Source organism: Schistocerca nitens, chromosome 7, assembly GCF_023898315.1.
Source record: "Schistocerca nitens isolate TAMUIC-IGC-003100 chromosome 7, iqSchNite1.1, whole genome shotgun sequence".
Classification (NCBI taxonomy): Eukaryota; Metazoa; Arthropoda; class Insecta; order Orthoptera; family Acrididae; genus Schistocerca; species Schistocerca nitens.
The window spans coordinates 537,128,581-537,147,931 of NC_064620.1; positions in this window are offsets into that span (position 1 = coordinate 537,128,581).

Sequence of the window (19,351 nt, forward strand, 5' to 3'; positions counted from 1 at the left end):
TAAACTATCGTGAATCAGAAACGTGGTAATGTAAATTTGGAATGGGAAGTGTTGCTACAAAACAAAAGTCCACGTCCTGTGATGTACCTTTACTGAGTTACCACGGGAATATTCAAAATTCTGTTTCATTATTGCCACAGTCACGTAAAGAAACCCGTTTGGCGACTCATACTACAACGTTTCCATTCAATTAACTTAATTATGTACATAGACAGTTCTTCCATCCCGGAAATCGAGAATCCCGACAATTTTTGCCTGTTATCGATATCGATACACGGAGATATAGGTCCTGTGAACTCGAGAAAAGTTTAATTTTAAGTCCTAAGTTTATATATCTGTTTATTTTCGTATTCACTATGGCAATTTTTAATTTACTTCTTCAATTTTGTAGCAACCCGTGGTCTAGGGGTAGCGTCTTTGATTCATAATCAAAACGTCTTCGGTCCCGGGTTCGATCCCCGCCACTACCTAAATTTTGATAAATAATCAGCATTGGCGGCCGAAGACTTCCGGCATAAGAAGTCAGCCTCATTCTGCCAACGGCCTTGTCAAAGAGGGCGGAGGAGCGGATAGAGGTTCAGGGCACTCTCTTGTCCTAGGGGTGGGAAATTGCCCCTAAAGGCGGAAGGATCAGCAATGATCAACGACATGAGGATGCAGAAGGCAATGGAAACCACTGCATTAAAGACACGTAACGTGTATCCACAGGGCATGTGGCCCGTAATTGAAGAAGTGTCATGATGATCTCTCCATTGGCAAAGGATTCCGGAATAGTCCCCCATTCGGATCTCCGGGAGGGGACTGCCAAGGGGGAGGTTACCACGAGAAAAAGATTGAATAATCAACGAAAGGATAACGTTCTACGAGTCGGGGCGTGGAATGTCAGAAGCTTGAAGGTGGTAGGGAAACTAGAAAATCTGAAAAGGGAAATGCAAAGGCTCAATCTAGATATAGTAGGGGTCAGTGAAGTGAAGTGGAAGGAAGACAAGGATTTCTGGTCAGATGAGTATCGGGTAATATCAACAGCAGCAGAAAATGGTATAACAGGTGTAGGATTCGTTATGTATAGGAAGGTAGGGCAGAGGGTGTGTTACTGTGAACAGTTCAGTGACCGGGTTGTTTTAATCAGAATCGACAACAGACCAACACCTACAACGATAGTTTAGGTATACATGCCAACGTCGCAAGCTGAAGATGAACAGATAGAGAAAGTGTATGAGGATATTGAAAGGGTAATGCAGTATGTAAAGGGGGACGAAAATCTAATAGTCATGGGCGACTGGAATGCAGTTGTAGGGGAAGGAGTAGAAGAATAGGTTACAGGAGAATATGGGCTTGGGACAAGGAATGAAAGAGGAGAAAGAGTAATTGAGTTCTGTAACAAGTTTCAGCTAGTAATAGCGAATACCCTGTTCAAGAATCACAAGAGGAGGAGGTATACTTGGAAAAGGCCGGGAGATACGGGAAGATTTCAATTACATTACATCATGGTCAGACAGACATTCCGAAATCAGATACTGGATTGTAAGGCGTACCCAGGAGCAGATATAGACTCAGATCACAATATAGCAGTGATGAAGAGTGGGCTGAAGTTCAAGAAATTAGTCAGGAAGAATCAATACGCAAAGAAGTGGGATACGGAAGTACTAAGGAACGACGAGATACGTTTGAAGATCTCTAACGCTATAGATACAGCAATAAGGAACAGAGCAGTAGGCAGTACAGTTGAAGAGGAATGGACATCTCTAAAAAGGGCCATCACAGAAGTTGGGAAGGAAAACATAGGTACAAAGAAGGTAGCTGCGAAGAAACCATGGGTAACAGAAGAAATACTTCAGTAGATTGATGAAAGGAGGAAGTACAAACATGTTCCGGGAAAATCAGGAATACAGAAATACAAGTCGCTGAGGAATGAAATAAATAGGAAGTGCAGGGAAGCTAAGACGAAATGGCTGCAGGAAAAATGTGAAGACATCGAAAAAGATATGATTGTCGGAAGGACAGACTCAGCATACAGGAAAGTCAAAACAACCTTTGGTAACATTAAAAGCAACGGTGGTAACATTAAGAGTGCAACGGGAATTCCACTGTTAAATGCAGAGGAGAAAACAGATAGGTGGAAAGAATGCATTGAAAGCCTCTATGAGGGTGAAAATTTGTCTGACGTGATAGAAGAAGAAACAGGAGTCGATTTAGAAGAGATAGGGGATCCAGTATTAGAATCGGAATTTAAAAGAGCTTTGGAGGACTTACGGTCAAATAAGGCAAAAGGGATAGATAACATTCCATGTGAATTTCTAAAATCATTGGGGGAAGTGGCAACAAAACGACTATTCACGTTGGTGTGTAGAATATATGAGTCTGGCGACATACCATGTGACTTTCGGAAATGCATCATCCACACAATTCCGAAGACGGCAAGAGCTGACAAGTGCGAGAATTATCGCACAATCAGCTTAACAGCTCATGCATCGAAGCTGCTTACAAGAATAATATACAGAAGAATGGAAAAGAAGATTGAGAATGCGCTAGGTGACGATCAGTTTGGCTTTAGGAAAAGTAAAGGGACGGGAGAGGCAATTCTGACGTTACGGCTAATGATGGAAGCAAGGCTAAAGAAAAATCAAGACACTTTCATAGGATTTGTCGACCTGGGAAAAGCGTTCGACAATATAAAATGGTGGAAGCTGTTCGAGAATCTGAAAAAAGTAGGGGTATGCTATAGGGAGAGACGGGTCATATACAATATGTACAACAACCAAGAGGGAATAATAAGAGTGGACGATCAAGAACGAAGTGCTCTTATTAAGAAGGGTGTAAGACAAGGCTGTAGCCTTTCGCCCCTACTCTCCAATCTGTACATCGAGGAAGCAATGATGGAAATAAAAGAAAGGTTCAGGAGTGGAATTAAAATATGTGAAAGGATATTAATGATACGTTTCGCTGATGACATTGCTATCCTGCGTGAAAGTGAAGAAGAATTAAATGATCTGCTGAATGGAATGAACAGTCTAATGAGTACACTGTATGGTTTGAGAGTAAATCGGAGAAAGACGAAAGTAATGAGAAGTAGTAGAAATGAGAAGAGCGAGAAACTTAACATCAGGATTGATGGTCACGAAGTCAATGAAGTTAAGGAATTCTGCTACCTAGGCAGTAAAATTACCAATGACGGACGGAGCAAGGAAGACATCAAAAGCAGACTCGCTATGGCAAAAAAGGCATTTCTGGCCAAGAGAAGTCTACTAATATCAAATACCGGCCTTAATTTGAGGAAGAAATTTCTGAGGATGTACGTTTGGAGTACAGTATTGTATGGTAGTGAAACATGGACTGTGGGAAAACCGGAACAGACGAGAATCGAAGCATTTGAGATGTGGTGCTATAGACGAATGTTGAAAATTAGGTGGACTGATAAGGTAAGGAATGAGGAGGTTCTACGCAGAATCGGAGAGGAAAGGAATTTGTGGAAAACACTGATAAGGAGAAGGGACGGGATGATAGGACATCTGCTAAGACATGAGGGAATGACTTCCATGGTACTAGAAGGAGCTGTAGAGGGCAAAAACTGTAGAGGAAAACAGAGATTGGAATACGTCAAGCAAATAATTGAGGACGTAGTTTGCAAGTGCTACTCTGAGATGAAGAGGTTAGCACAGGAAAGGAATTCGTGGCGGGCCGCATCAAACCAGTCAGTAGACTGATGACCAAAATAAAAAAAAGATATGTATATGCTAATTGGCAATTGGAGATGTAAGGACTTTGACTGCTCTCGTTCCTGTTCCTATTGCTGCTGAGATTTGATTGATGTCTCCAAAGACGAAAATGGTACAGCCGGACATGGGACTATTGTGACATAGGACTATTTTCGTTATGCAGATGTCAAATTGTTGACTGTAATGCCTGACATGATATTTTATGGGGTGTCGAAACCCCGTCCTAAACAATGGAACTACAATTCTGCATAAGTTACCAGTATTACTTTCTTCTGAAACATTACAAGGGCTGTACAGTGTGGCAGCCATAGACTGTCAGGGAAAGTTTGTATGTAAACTGAGATGTTCATAAAGGAACTGTAAAGCTAGAGCCTATGTGGTGCGTTAATCGGGTGGCCTTATGCCTGTCAATGGTAGATGACAAAGGCATCGTTTTCACAGCAGTAGGGGAATTCACTTCATCGTAACTCAGACATGTAGCAAGAAATATTTGTAAATTGTAAACAGGAACATTCTTCGTGAATCATTCTACGGATTACGAATGCAATGTTAGTGATTGAAAAATTATGTTTCTGATATCATTTTAAATTAACATTTTTCCGACTTCTTACTTTACTTCTGCTATGAAATCTTATTTCCCAACAGATTTCATGATTCAGGTAAATGGGAAATATCGTGTGTGTTCTGATCTGTGAGTTTGCGATTGCACTGATTTTAAACACCGCGAAGGAAATGTAGACCTTAATATGCGACACATATTTCAATCTGATGCCTCTACCCTTTCCTGAGGAAATCGTCTCTTAACAGTCGAACGTACACACAGATGGACAACAAATTGTGCCGATAAATATCCCGTTTCTTAGCTATTGAGGTAAGGAACCCTAGAAATGCAGTATACACACTATGTTATCAAAAGTATCCGGACACCTGGCTGAAATTGACTTACAAGTTCGTGGCGCCATCCATCGGTAATGCTGGAATTCAATATGGTGTGGGCCCCCCTTAGCCTTGATGACAGCTTCCTCTCTCGCAGCCATACGTTCAATCACCTGCTGGTAGGTTTCTTGGGGAAAGGCAACCCATTTTTCACGGAGTGCTACACTGAGGAGAGGTATCGACGTCGGTCGGTTAGGTCTGGCGCAAAGTCGGCGTTCCAAAACATCCCAAAGGTGTTCTATAAGGTTCAGGTCAGGACTCTGTGCAGGCCAGTCCATTACAAGGATGTTATTTCGTGTAACCACGCTGCCACAGGCCGTGCATTACGAACAGGTGCTCGATCGTGTTGAAAGACGCAGTCACCATCTCCGAATTGTCCTTCAATAGTGGGAAGCAATAAGGTGCTTGAAACATCAAGGTAGGCCTGTGCTGTGATAGTGCCACGCAAAACAAGAGGTGCAAGTCCCCTCTATGAAAAACACGACCTCACCATAACACCACCGCCTCTGAATTTTACTGCGGGCACTAAACAAGCTGGCAGATGATGTTCACGGGGCACTCACCATACCAACACCCTGTGACTGTGGAGCTGCCATGGAAACAATAAATCACATTGTTGGTGAATACCCGAAACGAGCCTTCGGGGGATCAATAAATGACATTCACCATACATCACCTGAAGGGCTCGACGGGATCATCAGACTGGACTTAGAAATCTAAGAAATTGTGTAATGTGTACATAATTTAGTATATTATTTTGGACATTTGATTCTGTACCTGTATTTTATCCAAGCTGTGTATTGTAATACGACAAATAAACAAAATCAGATCGCCACATTGTGTATCGGATAGATGTCTGCTTATTACACATAACGACGCTCTTCAACTGCCGGCAGTCTCTGTCAGTTCAAATGAGACAAATGGCTCTAAGCACTATGGGACTTAACATCTGATGTCATCATTCCCCTAGACTTAAACCTAACTAACCTAAGGACATCACACACATCCATGCCCGAGGCACGATTCAAAAAAAAAAAAAAAAAAAAAAAAAGTTCAAATGGCAAATGGTTCAAATGGCTCTGAGCACTATGGGACTCAACATCTGAGGTCATCAGTCCCCTAGAACCTAGAACTGCTTAAACCTAACTAACCTAAGGACATCACACACATCCATGTCCCAGGCACGATTCGAACCTGCAACCGTGGCAGCAGCGCGGTTATGGACTGAAGCGCCTAGAACCGCTCGGCCACAGAGGCCGGCTCTCTGTCAGTCAACAGAAGATGTCGGCCTGTACGCTTTTGTGTTATACGTGTCCCTTTACGCTTCCACACTTCACTGTCACATCGGAAACAGACGACCTAGGGATGTGTAGGAGCGTGGAAATCTCACCTACATACTATGACACAAGTGACACCCAATCACCTGACCCCGTTCGAAGTCCGAGAGTTCCGCAGAGCGCCCCATTCTGCACTCTCACTATGTCTAATGACTGCTGAGGTCGCTGATATGGAGTGCATGGCAGTAGTTGGCATCAAAATGCACGTAATATGAGAAACGTATGTGTTTTGGGGCGTCCGGATACTTTTGATCACATAGTGTAAAATGTAGGCTAGATGTGGAACAAAGGGTTGAAGTAGACACTGATTGCAGCACGTTCTGTACACGTAATGGGTAATTTGTGTGCGTCATAATACTTTTCTTTGTGAATGCGGAGTATGTCGTAATATCTCGCCCAAATTTTCAGACGTCTCAAGACGTAAATGTAGTGTGCCACTAGAGAGTAATGGTGCAACTCTTTTATTACTTTGTGGGAGTGTCCTTTCCTTTCAGCCGGCAGCAGAGCCACAGTTCCACCCAGACTCCCTCACGTATAAAACACGCCTGAGGAGAGACATTTACGACAAAATGATATTTGTGGTGTTGTTTATAGCGTGGACGGTACTTGTGAGTGAGCCATTCACTTCACCAGCTACCACCCTAAATTCGTAAAAGCGGCAACATTTAGGAGCATTACGTTGCACTGAAGACGGGATGACGACAACATTAACATTCTCCGCTGCCTCCGAGGGTGCTTTCCCTACCTCCGCATTTAGAGAGAATATTTCCATCTCCTCTGAGATCATCGTCCGTCTTTATCTTGCGCAGTTCGGAGGCTGAGGTCGATGTTTCCTTCTCCTGTCCAATATTTCGTCCGGCACGGTAGTTGTTCTGTTTTATCGGTAGCTGCGACGTCTGTCTCCCTCGCCAGACGTCGATGTTGCAATCTCCTAGGGCGGTGGCCTGGTTTTCCATTTCTCTGTCTATCCACCCAGCCTGTTCTCGAATATCCTCCCCTTCCCTCCTCTCGTTAAAGCGTTTGATCATTTCCTGCGTTTAAGGTAATCGAATTTAATTGAAACTTCGTCTCTGCAATAATGGGCCGCACAATTTAGAGTCCTTCTCTTTTTTTTCTTTTTCTTTTGTTCATCTGCCGAGTAGTGATCGACATAAAGAGACAGAGGGGGAGAGAGAAACAGAGCGCGAGAGGAATGAATGGTGCGGTATGCAAAAGACAGAGACGGGACGCGACGCATGCGCTCTCGGTGCGTGCTACTGGCAGAGTTTAAAACGAGGCTATTGAGCGCTCGCTTGTGGGACGGGAGACGGCTTAACGACGCTGGAGGAATTGTTGCGTCTGGCGGTGCGCGGGGAGTGTAGTCGCTTCTGTCCGGTAATGGGTGGTAGATAGGGGGCCTCCAGGGACGAGTGCGGTGCGCGCGCTCGTGTGTGTGCGTGTGAAGGGAACAATTTGTGCCTCCCGGTGGCGTTGGACCGCCCAGTCGGTGTCCGCAAGAGAAACCTGGTTACGCACCAGGCACGTGGGAAATTGAGCGTGGCGAGCCACCGACTCCCATTTCCTGGGCTGTAATAGCTTCTTGAACATCACAGCTCGCGGCCATGCGGTCCACTCTGGCAGATACTCAGCTAGAGGACATCTCTAGTTCATTTCTACGAGCACCTCCTTTATTAGACGATTTTTCGCATCTACGAGGGTTAGTCAAATGAAAACGTTAAATATTATTTAGGGGCTAGTAGAAATCCTTGGGTGACATAGGATATATTTAATTTAATTGATGAAAGGAGGAAACATAAAAACGCAGTAAATGAAGCAGGCAAAAAGGAATACAAACGTCTCAAAAACGAGATCGACAGTAAGTGCAAAATAGCTAAGCAGGGATGGTAGTCGCCCAACCACTCATGTACCGAGTGGCGCACCAGCTGCGGTGACCGAGCGGCTCTAGTCGCTTCAGTCCGGATCCGCGCAACTGCTACGGTCGCAGGTTCGAATCCTGCTACGGGCATGGATGTGTGTGATGTCCTTAGGTTAGTTAGGTATAAGTAGTTCTAAATTCTGGGGGACTGATGACCTCATATATTAAGTCCCATAGTGCTCAGAGACATTTGAACCACTTTTGAACCGAGTGCCGTACCTCCTCATCAGAACGGAACTTCTTTCCTCCCATTGCATCTTTGAGTGGTCCAAACGTATGGAAATCACTTGGGGTAAGGTCTGGTGAGTATGGTGGATGAGGAAGACGCTCAAAATGCAGGTCTGTGGTGGTTGCAACTGTTGTACGGGCAGTGTGGGGCCTTGCACAAGGACATCTGCTGATAGCAGTCAACGTCGCTTTGACTTGATTGCAGGCCACAGATGATTTTTTAGGAGATCGGTGTATGATGAACTGGTGAAAGTGGTCCCTCTAGGCATGTAATGCTGCAAAATAACGCCTTTTTCGTCCCAAAAGAGAGTCAGCGTAACCTTCCCTGTTGATGGTTCTGTTCTTTGGTTTTGGTGATGAGGAATGGCGCCATTCCTTTCTCGCTCTCTTCGTTTCCGGTTGGTGGAAGTGAACCCAGGTTTCGTCCCCAGTAACGATTCTTGCAAGGAAGCCATCACCTTCTCGTTCAAAGTTCTTCACAAGCATCAACACGTCGTTCTCTCATTTCAGGAGTCAGCTGCCGTGGCACCCATCTTGCAGACACTTTGTGAAACTGCAGCACATCTTGCGCAATGTGGTGTGCTGACCCATGACTAATCTGTAAACATGCTGCAATATCACTCAGTGTTACTCGGCGGTTTTCCCTCACTATAGCTTCAACTGCTGCAATGATCTGTGGAGTTTCAACTCGTTGTGCCTGACCTGGACGAGGAGCATCTTCCACTGAAATCACACCATTTACGAACTTCCTACTCCATTCGTAGACTTGCTGCTGTGACAAACATGCATCACCTTACTGAGCCTTCATTCGTCAATGAATTTCAGTAGGTTTCAAACCTCCACTACGCAAAAACCGAACAACAGAACGCTGTTCTTCCCTGGTGCATGTCCCAATTTGGGCGGCCATCTTTATACTGATACTGCGACGGTATGTGTGCATCTGCACTATGCTGCCACCTACAGGCCATTCTGCACGCTGTTTGTAGCACGCTTACCAACTTACAGGAGAACGAAGTGAAATTTCTATTTGTTATTACAAATTTAAAGTTTTCAATTGACTCACCCTCGTAGAAATATAGCCTGCTAGTTTACGGTTGTTTGAAGGAATACAGCGCAACTTGTGTACAGTGTAGATTTGGTCTTTCATGCCACTGTCGATTGTAATGATCTTAGAACGTTAACGTGTTTTGCTGTACACTATGCATCATGACATATGCACAGTGCACCACATATGCTTAACATGATATACAGACTGTTCGGAAATTCCTTTTACAACCTTCTAGGGGAGAGAGTACATAATATTTAGTATAGAAAACCAAGTCTGGAAACGTACCGTTTCCCGTCTACAATGGTTTCAGGTCAGATGTTCTACTCATACATTTCTGCTTGAGGAATTGAATTAGGCATAGTATAGTAAAATTTTTAGGTAACAATTCCGAAGGAACCATAACGAAACACCCGTTTATCACCTGAGCGGGTTTTTTTGCATTCAGACTAAAACGTTACGTGTTTATATCATTCAAAGACCAAAAAGAACCGAGCAGACTAGACATTGGGAACAGTACTGATGCATTACAACAACGGCTCGCTGTGGCGATCCTCAACATTGTTACAGACATTGTATGAGAAGCTTGTTTGGTAAACACTGTTGTCTCTTCAGTTTCTAGTGCAGCGGCCGGAACTCGTGGCAGAAGATCTTCCTCTATCCCTCCAGGAGTCTTGCATATTAAACTTTGCTTACGACCCCACAAGAAATACACGTCATCCTGTCTGCCCTACTGCATACCAGGACAAGCAACTCTGAGACTTTTCTCTTTCCCACAGAAGACATAGACGCCTTACGCATCTGAACTGAAACAGTCGTAGAACGGAAACGGTGCGTTTTGAGATCTGATACGATTCAAAATATTATTTACTCGCCCCCCTCTATCAGTTCTAGAAGTTTGTAGTGGGAATTTCCGACCACCACGTGTAACATTGGTGCCACTTGTATCATGTAAAGAAACTGTGGTGAACTGTGTACATGTCTTCCAGCACAGTACCCTGCAAAATGATGTTGATGGTCTAAGAACATTTTACTCGACAATGGCGTGAAATAATATGTCATCCCATACACTACACAGAAAAATACGTTAATAATCCAACATCACTGTACTCGACAATGGCGAGAAAGCCGAAATCTATATTGTACAGAGGAAATATACAGTAACATATAGTGTATCCCTCTGGAAAGTACTATATTGGTGTGGCTCAGCACCATCGAGAGCTTTTTAGCACCTTGTAGTGTTTATCGGAGGATACATCCTGTACGTTCCGCATTCCTCTGTCCCCCTCAATCATCACCCATCACTACTGTTTTCCTGATCCAGTTGCAGATGAACCGCTGAAAAAAATAATTGTTGGTTAGCGTCTGTATGAGCCTTAATATCACTTATTATATCATGGTCTTTCAGTGACATGTACGTAACGGGAATTGATACACAGGGTTCTTCATAACTATCTCCAGGGATTCAGAAGACGGCTGTGCGAAAACCACAAGACATACAGCAAAATTACACACTCTAGTAGATAGGGCATCTCTCCCACGTCCTGGCGTATTTGCGTTAGAGAGCAGGCCAGTCGGAGAACATAGACAAATTAATGATTCTTCATAATGCATCTGGAACATAGCGATCTGAATTCAGTTACTACGAAAACATCAGTCATGATCGCTAGTCAAAACTGACTAGTTGACGATGGTGCCTTCTTGCGCGTGAGTCTGATTCCGCTTAGGGCCTCCGCAGATCACTGAACGCTAACTGCATAAATTCCAACCGATCACCACTAAAATCATCTTTTAATTGTGAAATTTATTCGTTGATTGCGAATTCGTTGACATCAACAGTATTTATTATTATTATTTATTTTATGGCCTTCATTGGACCACTGTAGTCAAAAATACAAAGTTCTAAACAAGTTGTTACACATGGATACAATTTGGTTCGACAATAACTTAATATATTTAGGTAATATAATTATTAGAGGCTATTCTTATATGAAAGGTGTTTGCTCTTCTGTCTGCCCAATATTTCCTCATTCTTTCAGATATTTTCTTTCTTTCTTCATCTGAGACAACTCTTCCTGTACTCCTTTTATTGATTTTCATTTGTAGTCTGGTTTGCGGGTCTTGCAGTATTCTGGTTTCCTCTGTCTTGTTTCTTAGGTCATCTACTGCAATTTGAAGTTCTTTTGTATCTTCCTTAATTTCTATGATCCATTTAATGTCGCTCTTGCTATTCCACAATTTTTGTATTATTTTTTTCCTAATTCTGTTTTCTGGAGTTCACATCAGATGTCCAAAGAATGAGATGCGTTTCTTCCTGATTGTGCTCATGACTGGTTCTATTTTCTTATATACTGTTTCATTTGATGCTATTCTCCAATGGCCATTTATTTTATACTGTTTATTTATACATGTCCTAATTATTCTTCTTTCTATTTTTAGTATTCTGTCAATTTCTGCTGTATTAGTTGTTTTGAAGATAGTTTCAGCTGCATACGTTATTTCTGGTTGTGTAACTGTTTTATAGTGTTTTAATTTTGCATCTATTGATAGGCTTTTTTTGTTGTATGTAGTTTTGGTAATGTAATTTGCATAGTTCAGTTTTTTTATTCTATTTTGCCATGATGGCTTCTCATTTAGATTGTATGTTATTATTTCGCCTAAATATTTAAATTTATCAACAATTTTGATTTCCTGTTCTCCTATTGTAATTTTGTTTGCAAGTGGTGGATCAGTTAGCATAATCTCCGTTTTTTCAAATGATATTCTAAGGCCTACTTTCTCTGCTATTTCTTGTAGTGATTTCACTTGTGGCCTGGCTTCTTGAACGGTGTTGGCAAGGAGAGCAAGATCATCAGCGAATGCCAAGCAGTTTAAGCTAATACCATCTTTTCCACTTCCAATTCTTATCCTCTTTGGATTGTCCTTGTACCATTCTCTCATTATGTATTCCAGTGCACAGTTGAAAAGTAATGGTGATAGGCAGTCACCTTGTCTTAAGCCTGTTTTTATGAGGAATGGTTCCGAAATTTCTCCTGTAAACTTCATTTTTGATTTGGTGTTGGTTGGAGTGAGTTGTATTATTTTAATTAGTTTTGGATGGAGTCCTAGATTTCTTAAAATTTTTGATATTGAAGGTCTGTGGAGACAGTCATATGCCTTCTTAAAATCTACAAATGCTATTGCCAGAGGTTTGTTCCGTTTCTTGTAGTATGCCATAATCAATTTTAAACTAATTATTTGCTCTGCACAGATTCTCCATGGTCTGAAACCTCCCTGATATCAACAGTATTAAGTATAATTATACTACCAGGACTCGGGCTTGATTGCTAGCTGGTCGCGAGCGGTCGCCTTAGAGACTTCGGCCATCCGTGCACGCTTCCTGGACCGATACAACCCTTCGTTCGACGAACTGTGTACGTTTCGTAATGTTCGTAACCGTACTTACGTTATTATCGTCGTTTTTACCGTCTACGTTTCTAATGCATTTTTTCCAATATCTGTTCCTTCAATTATGCTTCCATGTCAGCAGGAACAGACATCGGCGTCGATTCACAGCTGCACTAAATATCACAAAATTTATTGGCTGATTCTTTTCTTTGACATACCTATATTACGTATAGATACAATATCTGTAAGTAGGCTGTTTAGGTTCTTATAATGGGAACGCCACGTAGCGCTCTGTATGAAAATCACTGGCTGCGCTGTGTTAAGTCAGTGGCTAGATTGCATTGTTGTCTGCCATTGTAGTGCTGGGCTGCGGCAGCTGGATGTTAACAGCGCGTAGCGTTGCGCAGTTGGAGGTGAGCCGCCAGCAGTTGTGGATGTTGGGAGAGAGATGGCGGAGTTTTGAAATTTGTAAGACTGGATGTCATGAACTGCTATATATGACTTTTGATGACTATTAAGGTAAATACATTGTTTGTTCTCTACTAAAATCTTTCATTTGCTAACTATGCCTATCAGTAGTTAGTGCCTTCAATAGTTTGAATCTTTTATTTAGCTGGCAGTAGTGGCGCTCGCTGTATTGCGGTAGTTCGAGTAACGAAGATTTTTTTGAGGTAAGTGATTTGTGAAAGGTATAGGTAAATGCTAGTCAGGGCCATTCTTTTGTAGGGATTTTTGAAAGTCAGATTGCGTTGCGCTAAAAATATTGTGTGTCAGTTTAAGCACAGTCGTGTACAATTGTTCAAAGGGGACGTTTCATATGTCGACCCTTAGCCGAGGATACCTCACTGGAATGTTCTGATTTTTTCTTGTAGTTTGTGCAATTAGTGCAGCCTTTGTTTATTGCTAGCGCGTAATTATAGAGAGAATTTCCTTTGTAGTTGTAGTTTTTCATTTTTGTACACAGTTGTGGCATGCATGTAGATTTGCACCAAGTATTTCGCAGCTGCACTTGCAAGTAACTAGATATTATTTTCAATGCTATGTTAATGTGTTTTGTTAGTTTGATCTTCAAATTGCGCTTTTCTGTGTTGTCATGTGAAATATTGTGATAATAACGGCTTGTGAAAAACGTAATACTAGGCTCCAAAGTAAACTGAGAAATGACAATGAAGACGAAAGCAGTGTGTTAGCGCCACCGTGTAATGAATTAACTAATGTTAAAACTAGTGATTTGGTAATTGTGCATAGGAAAATGGAGCGGGCGGCAAATAATGGCGTAGACAGTGAAACAGCCAGCCGCTGTGGTCTCGCGGTTCTAGGCGCGCAGTCCGGAACCGTGCGACTGCTACGGTCGCAGGTTCGAATCCTGCCTCGGGCATGGATGTGTGTGGTGTCCTTAGGTTAGTTAGGTTTAAGTAGTTCTAAGTTCTAGGGGACTAATGACCACAGCAGTTGAGTCCCATAGTGCTCAGAGCCATTTGAACCATTTGAACAGTGAAACAATTAGTGAACAGGGAAGCATTATCGATCGATCGGTCCGCAATAGCTCGCCTCAGGAATCCGAAATGACAGGACACAATCTCGCAAATACTGTAGATTCAGGTTTTGGGTCCTCACCGTTTTCTCAAATAAGTCAAGACACATTTTCTGCTTGTGAAAATGTGAATGTTGCCGGTGCAAATTCACTGCCGAAAAGCACTGAGGAACATGTTTCAGACACCAGTGCATTGTTATTACATTTAATACAACAAATGGGACAAACACAGCAAAAGCTTCAAAAGTTAGACACAATGGAACAAAATCTTCGAAAGTTAGACACATTGGAAAAAAATCAGAGACAAACACAGCAAAAGCTTGAAAAGTTAGACACAATGGAACAACACCAGAGACAAACACAGCAACAGTTAGACACAATGGAACAAAATCAGAGACAAACATGTCAGAAGCTTCAAAAGTTAGACAGCACACTTAAACGAACACGTGAAGATTTAACTACTGAGTTACATAACATTGAATCGAAATGTCAAAAAGTCTGTAATGAAGTAAAATCACAAATTTGTGAGCATTTTCAACCTATTTTTTTGCGGCATGAAAATGCATTACAGAATCACGAAGCAGCCATAAAAGAACTGCAAACCATTGTTCATGAAAATCACGACACCTTGCAAGCTAGAATTGACTCAGTTGAATCTACCGATTTGGTTATGGAACTTGCAAAAACTCAGGAAAACTTAAAGGACACAGTAGATACTCTGAAACTTGGTTCAGAAAAACACACTGAGGAAATAAGTACACTATCGGAGAAAGTAGCCGAACTTTCGGATCAGTTCACTAACTTATTTTCAAAGGTAGATGATGATCTGAATGACACAAGATATGTAGCCATCACTGACACAGAAGAGTATGAACAAATTAAGAAATTCAAACAAAATCAGAATCAAATTAATACGCAACACAAAAGAGAAATCCGGGAAGTACAACATCAGTTGGCACAAGTAATACAAAAATTACATATTTCAGAGGACACTCGCGCTCCAGCACGGGAAGAGGGACTTAGAAATACGGAACAACCACAAAATAATAATACAGGACACTTCGGAAATTACGAAAGAAATTGGCAAGGCACACCGAATTTTGAGATGGAACCGTCGAAACGACGTAACAATGACCGACATGCGACTCGCCGACATGATGATTTTGACTATAAGCTGTTCATTAGTACACGTAAATTCAAAACATTTAAGAATTCTGGCAACGACATTCATCCACAAGCATGGCTCCCTCAATTCTCTCATTGTTTTCCTCCTAACTGGTCGTTAGAACACAGATTAGAATTTATGTGTGGCTACTTAGAGAATGAACCAGCTGTAAGAATGCGATCGGTCATTCACGATTGTGAGAGTGAAGGAGAATTTTATCATGCCTTCCTCTCAGCATATTGGTCTCAAGCTACACAAGACCGAGTAAAACATAGCATCATAATGATGAAACATTTCGAACCATCTGAATTTTCCAGTCTTGTGAAATATTTTGAAGACATGTTGCACATGAATCAGTACCTGTCAAACCCATACAGCCCCTCAGAACTCATCCACATTTGCTTAATCAATTTACCTGAACATTTACGACATATTATTTTGGCAGGACGTTGCAAAGACGCCATTGAAGCTTTTCAGGGACTCTTACAAGAATTAGAAATAGACACTGACAATCGTGGAACATGAAAACAGGAACACAACAATTACAGGTCACATCCGTCACAATTCCGCGATGAAAGGAATAATAACTGGACACGACAAGGCTATTCGTACAACGCAAATCGTGACCAAAACAGAAAACACCCATATGACAACCGTTGGCAGAATAATAGTTACAGAGAAAGATCGCATGTCCATAGTAGTGAATATGATAGAGATAACCATAGAAACAGACAATATGGGAACCAAAACAATTATTATCAAGGGATACAGAATAACTTCAGACGCAACAGTTCCGCGCGTAGTTACGATTCCGGGAGAAATTCTCCACCACATGACCGACAAAAAAGGAACCATGGAAACTACCGACATAACGACAGACCTGAATTTCATCAGAACTGGCGGGATTCAAATAGAGCAGGGCACTCTCGGCAAGGTGAATTTATAGAAGTTAGACCTCCAAATCCCAATAACGACACGCGCCAACAAAGAGACAAACAATGACTCGCACAGCAGGCAGCCAAGTGCGCTGGCTGGGCTTCAGAAAAATAGCATAAACGCTAACCTTGAGAAAAATTTTTGCATTCCTTACCGACGTATACGACACGAGAATTGCTTTGAAGTTGAAACTCTGCGCACTGGGAAGAGTAAAGGATTGCACCACATTTAAAATGTAAAACAGTTTATTGGGAGATAATCAACTTAGTCTTTGCCATAATACTTTCCACTTCACGTTACTAGTATGCTTTGTCACACTCTCAAACGCTGTCAAACTGTTAACATGAAACTATGTTTTAAAATTAACTATCCAATCTAGAACCTAGGGAACATATTTAGACAGTAATTACGAATGCATTGTTATAGTGAACAGACGACACAGTGTAATTGTGTGTGTACATTCTTGCTTGTTGGTTGTACGATTACGTAACGACTATAAGGCTTACACACTTGGAACACATACTGGTACTGCTAATGAGATTTTAATGCAGCATTTCGGTTTACTTGAAAATACATTCTGGATTTAAAGTACTTTCTGTGAGATACCAGATGACACAGTGGTTAGTTTATGTGACAGCTACACGATTTTATCACGACGCTACTAATGAGTGACAATTTACAATGTTGCTTTTGCGGTGTTTTTGTTGTATGCCTGCACAGTTTTATGTTTTATTCTGGAAAGTAAAACATGTTTTAGTAGTAACTTTTGTGGTATAGCTACAATGAGACAGCCTTTTCCGTAACACAACAATACGTTACATTATAGTACTTTCTTGACCACGGTAAGGTACGTAATAACTATGATATCTATACGCAAAGCATTTCAATTTTGTTTATCATGAGGTAAGTGCATTGGCTTCTGCAGAACTTAACTTTCGGAGGACGATAACTACGACACTTCCACAGAGATTATCTTACAGCAAGACGCACATTTAGCGCTACAGGACACGTATTTGAGTGATTAATTTTGTACTTAAATCATTTATTTTTAAAGATATTTGAAGTACAATGATACAAAGGTTTTCCGTGATACACGTGATACATTTCATTCCATTGCAGTAATCTGTAACACCTGAGGGTATAGTTACATTAATCCTCAGGGGGGTACACGCTTACTTTGTGTACCATGTGTTTGGCAAGCACAAGGAGCCCTAGCACAGCTATCTGATCATTTAACTGAGAGATAAACATTTTTTTTACTACATCAGTGACACATGTTTACGCAATTACAAAGTTGGATAATTTCACACTTATGAAATTGTATTTTGTCTGCACTTTGTGGACTGTTCATACTTTTTCAGAACCATTGTGATACTATGAGAGCTTTGAATGTCGTATTTGGTAAGGGAGCATGATTTTAAAGTATGTTTGAGGTAGATGACACTATTGAAATGAGCAGAGAATTCTTTTTAGGTTTTGAGATTTGACTGAGGTGTTATGATGTTATTTTTACGATGACGATGTGTATTATGCTGCTGAGGTATGTTTATGATCAATAAGTTGATGCTATACGAGGAATTTGATTATGCTACGAATCTGTTATGATGAAATATTGAAGAAGTGTCGACGAATATTTATATGTGTAATAAGGTAAGGAATAATGAGTAGTGGTTAGGGACTCTGACTTGTGAGAAAGGATGTTGGAAACCAAGCATCGTGCTTCACCAGTTATGAAATGTGTGTAAATGCGTGAATGTACGACAATGCCGACGAAAATCTTTTGGACACTGTTATATTTACAGGATTTTGTTTCTACACATTTGCAACGCAAATTCTCGACCTGTGAAGTTTTGTATATGACACTACCACTGTAGTGCAAACTGGTGTTGTAAATATTTCGGTAAGAAAGTTAAGTGACCTTCTCATAATGCGTCGTGGGCACGACGCATTACGTGGGCAGCTGCGCGACAGTCGCCTGGAAAAAAAAGCCATTAGTGTGTGCCTTTCAGACACACAGGTGGAGAAAAAAAGGAGGTCAGTATCCTCGCTATTGACATTTCTTTGTAGAAAGCATCCTAAATACGACACGCTCAAACTTGAAAATATATGATTACACTGTGGAGCTCTTAATTTATGATATTTACTAAAATGCCTAATGAAATGATGAGGAACATCTTACATATATTGTCTTTCTAGTTGAGAGATTGCTCATTTTGTTTAATAACTAGTTTCTAGCTGCACTGCAGCATTGGTTAAAATAAAATTTAATAGATGTACTAATATAGATATTTTATGCCTACAGATCCAGTAAATAACCATTCCATAATCTACTTGAAAAAAATACGAGGGAGCACAAAAAGACATTTTCCTTCACAGGAATTGCATACATAATTTTTGTCAATGACTGGGTAACTTATTTAGTAGTGTAAGTTAAGGTGATGCATCACCCTAGTGTTAAGATGTGACATAGGTATTAAACATAGCCATTTTTACTGTAATATTTTTTCTGCTTGAGCTTTGTCATGTTTAGATATAAGTTATTGCATTAGCTGCTGCTGTTTGCCAGGCATAGTGCTACTTAATTTTAATTTGTGTTACTCTGCTAAGCCAGATTTATTCTTCTTGTTTGCTGCACATTACCTTATATTAGTTGTAATATTGAAATTGCTTTGCTGATTTCTGTAATGCTGCTTCCTTTGCAAATATGCATTTTTTTGTCATTGCTGTTTGTGTTAATTCTTTTGTGCTGCTGCATTGTCTTGTCCCTTAGTTTAGCATCTGAGCTCAGTAGATTTAAGTTAGCTTAAGTGTGGGTAGACTATATAAGAAACTAACTACGATAGATTGGAAGAAATGCATTGAGAAGCTATAAGAAAATGGTTTGGCCAAAAAAAAGTAGTGTACAGTGGAGATAAACTATTTTTGAAAGAGGATGTGAACAGAATACAGAAAGCATGATTGGATAGGATTTTTTTTTTTGGCTGGAGCAAATGTCGAAATAAGACGGAAGATATATGGAATTAAATTTTGGGTTGGACTGCAGTACCAAATGTAACACTGAAAACGAACCCTGTCCTTTTCATTGTGTTATCCCCCTATGTGTTTGTGTAGTCTTGTATATTTGTGTTTTTCCTGTCTTTGTGTTTAGCTAA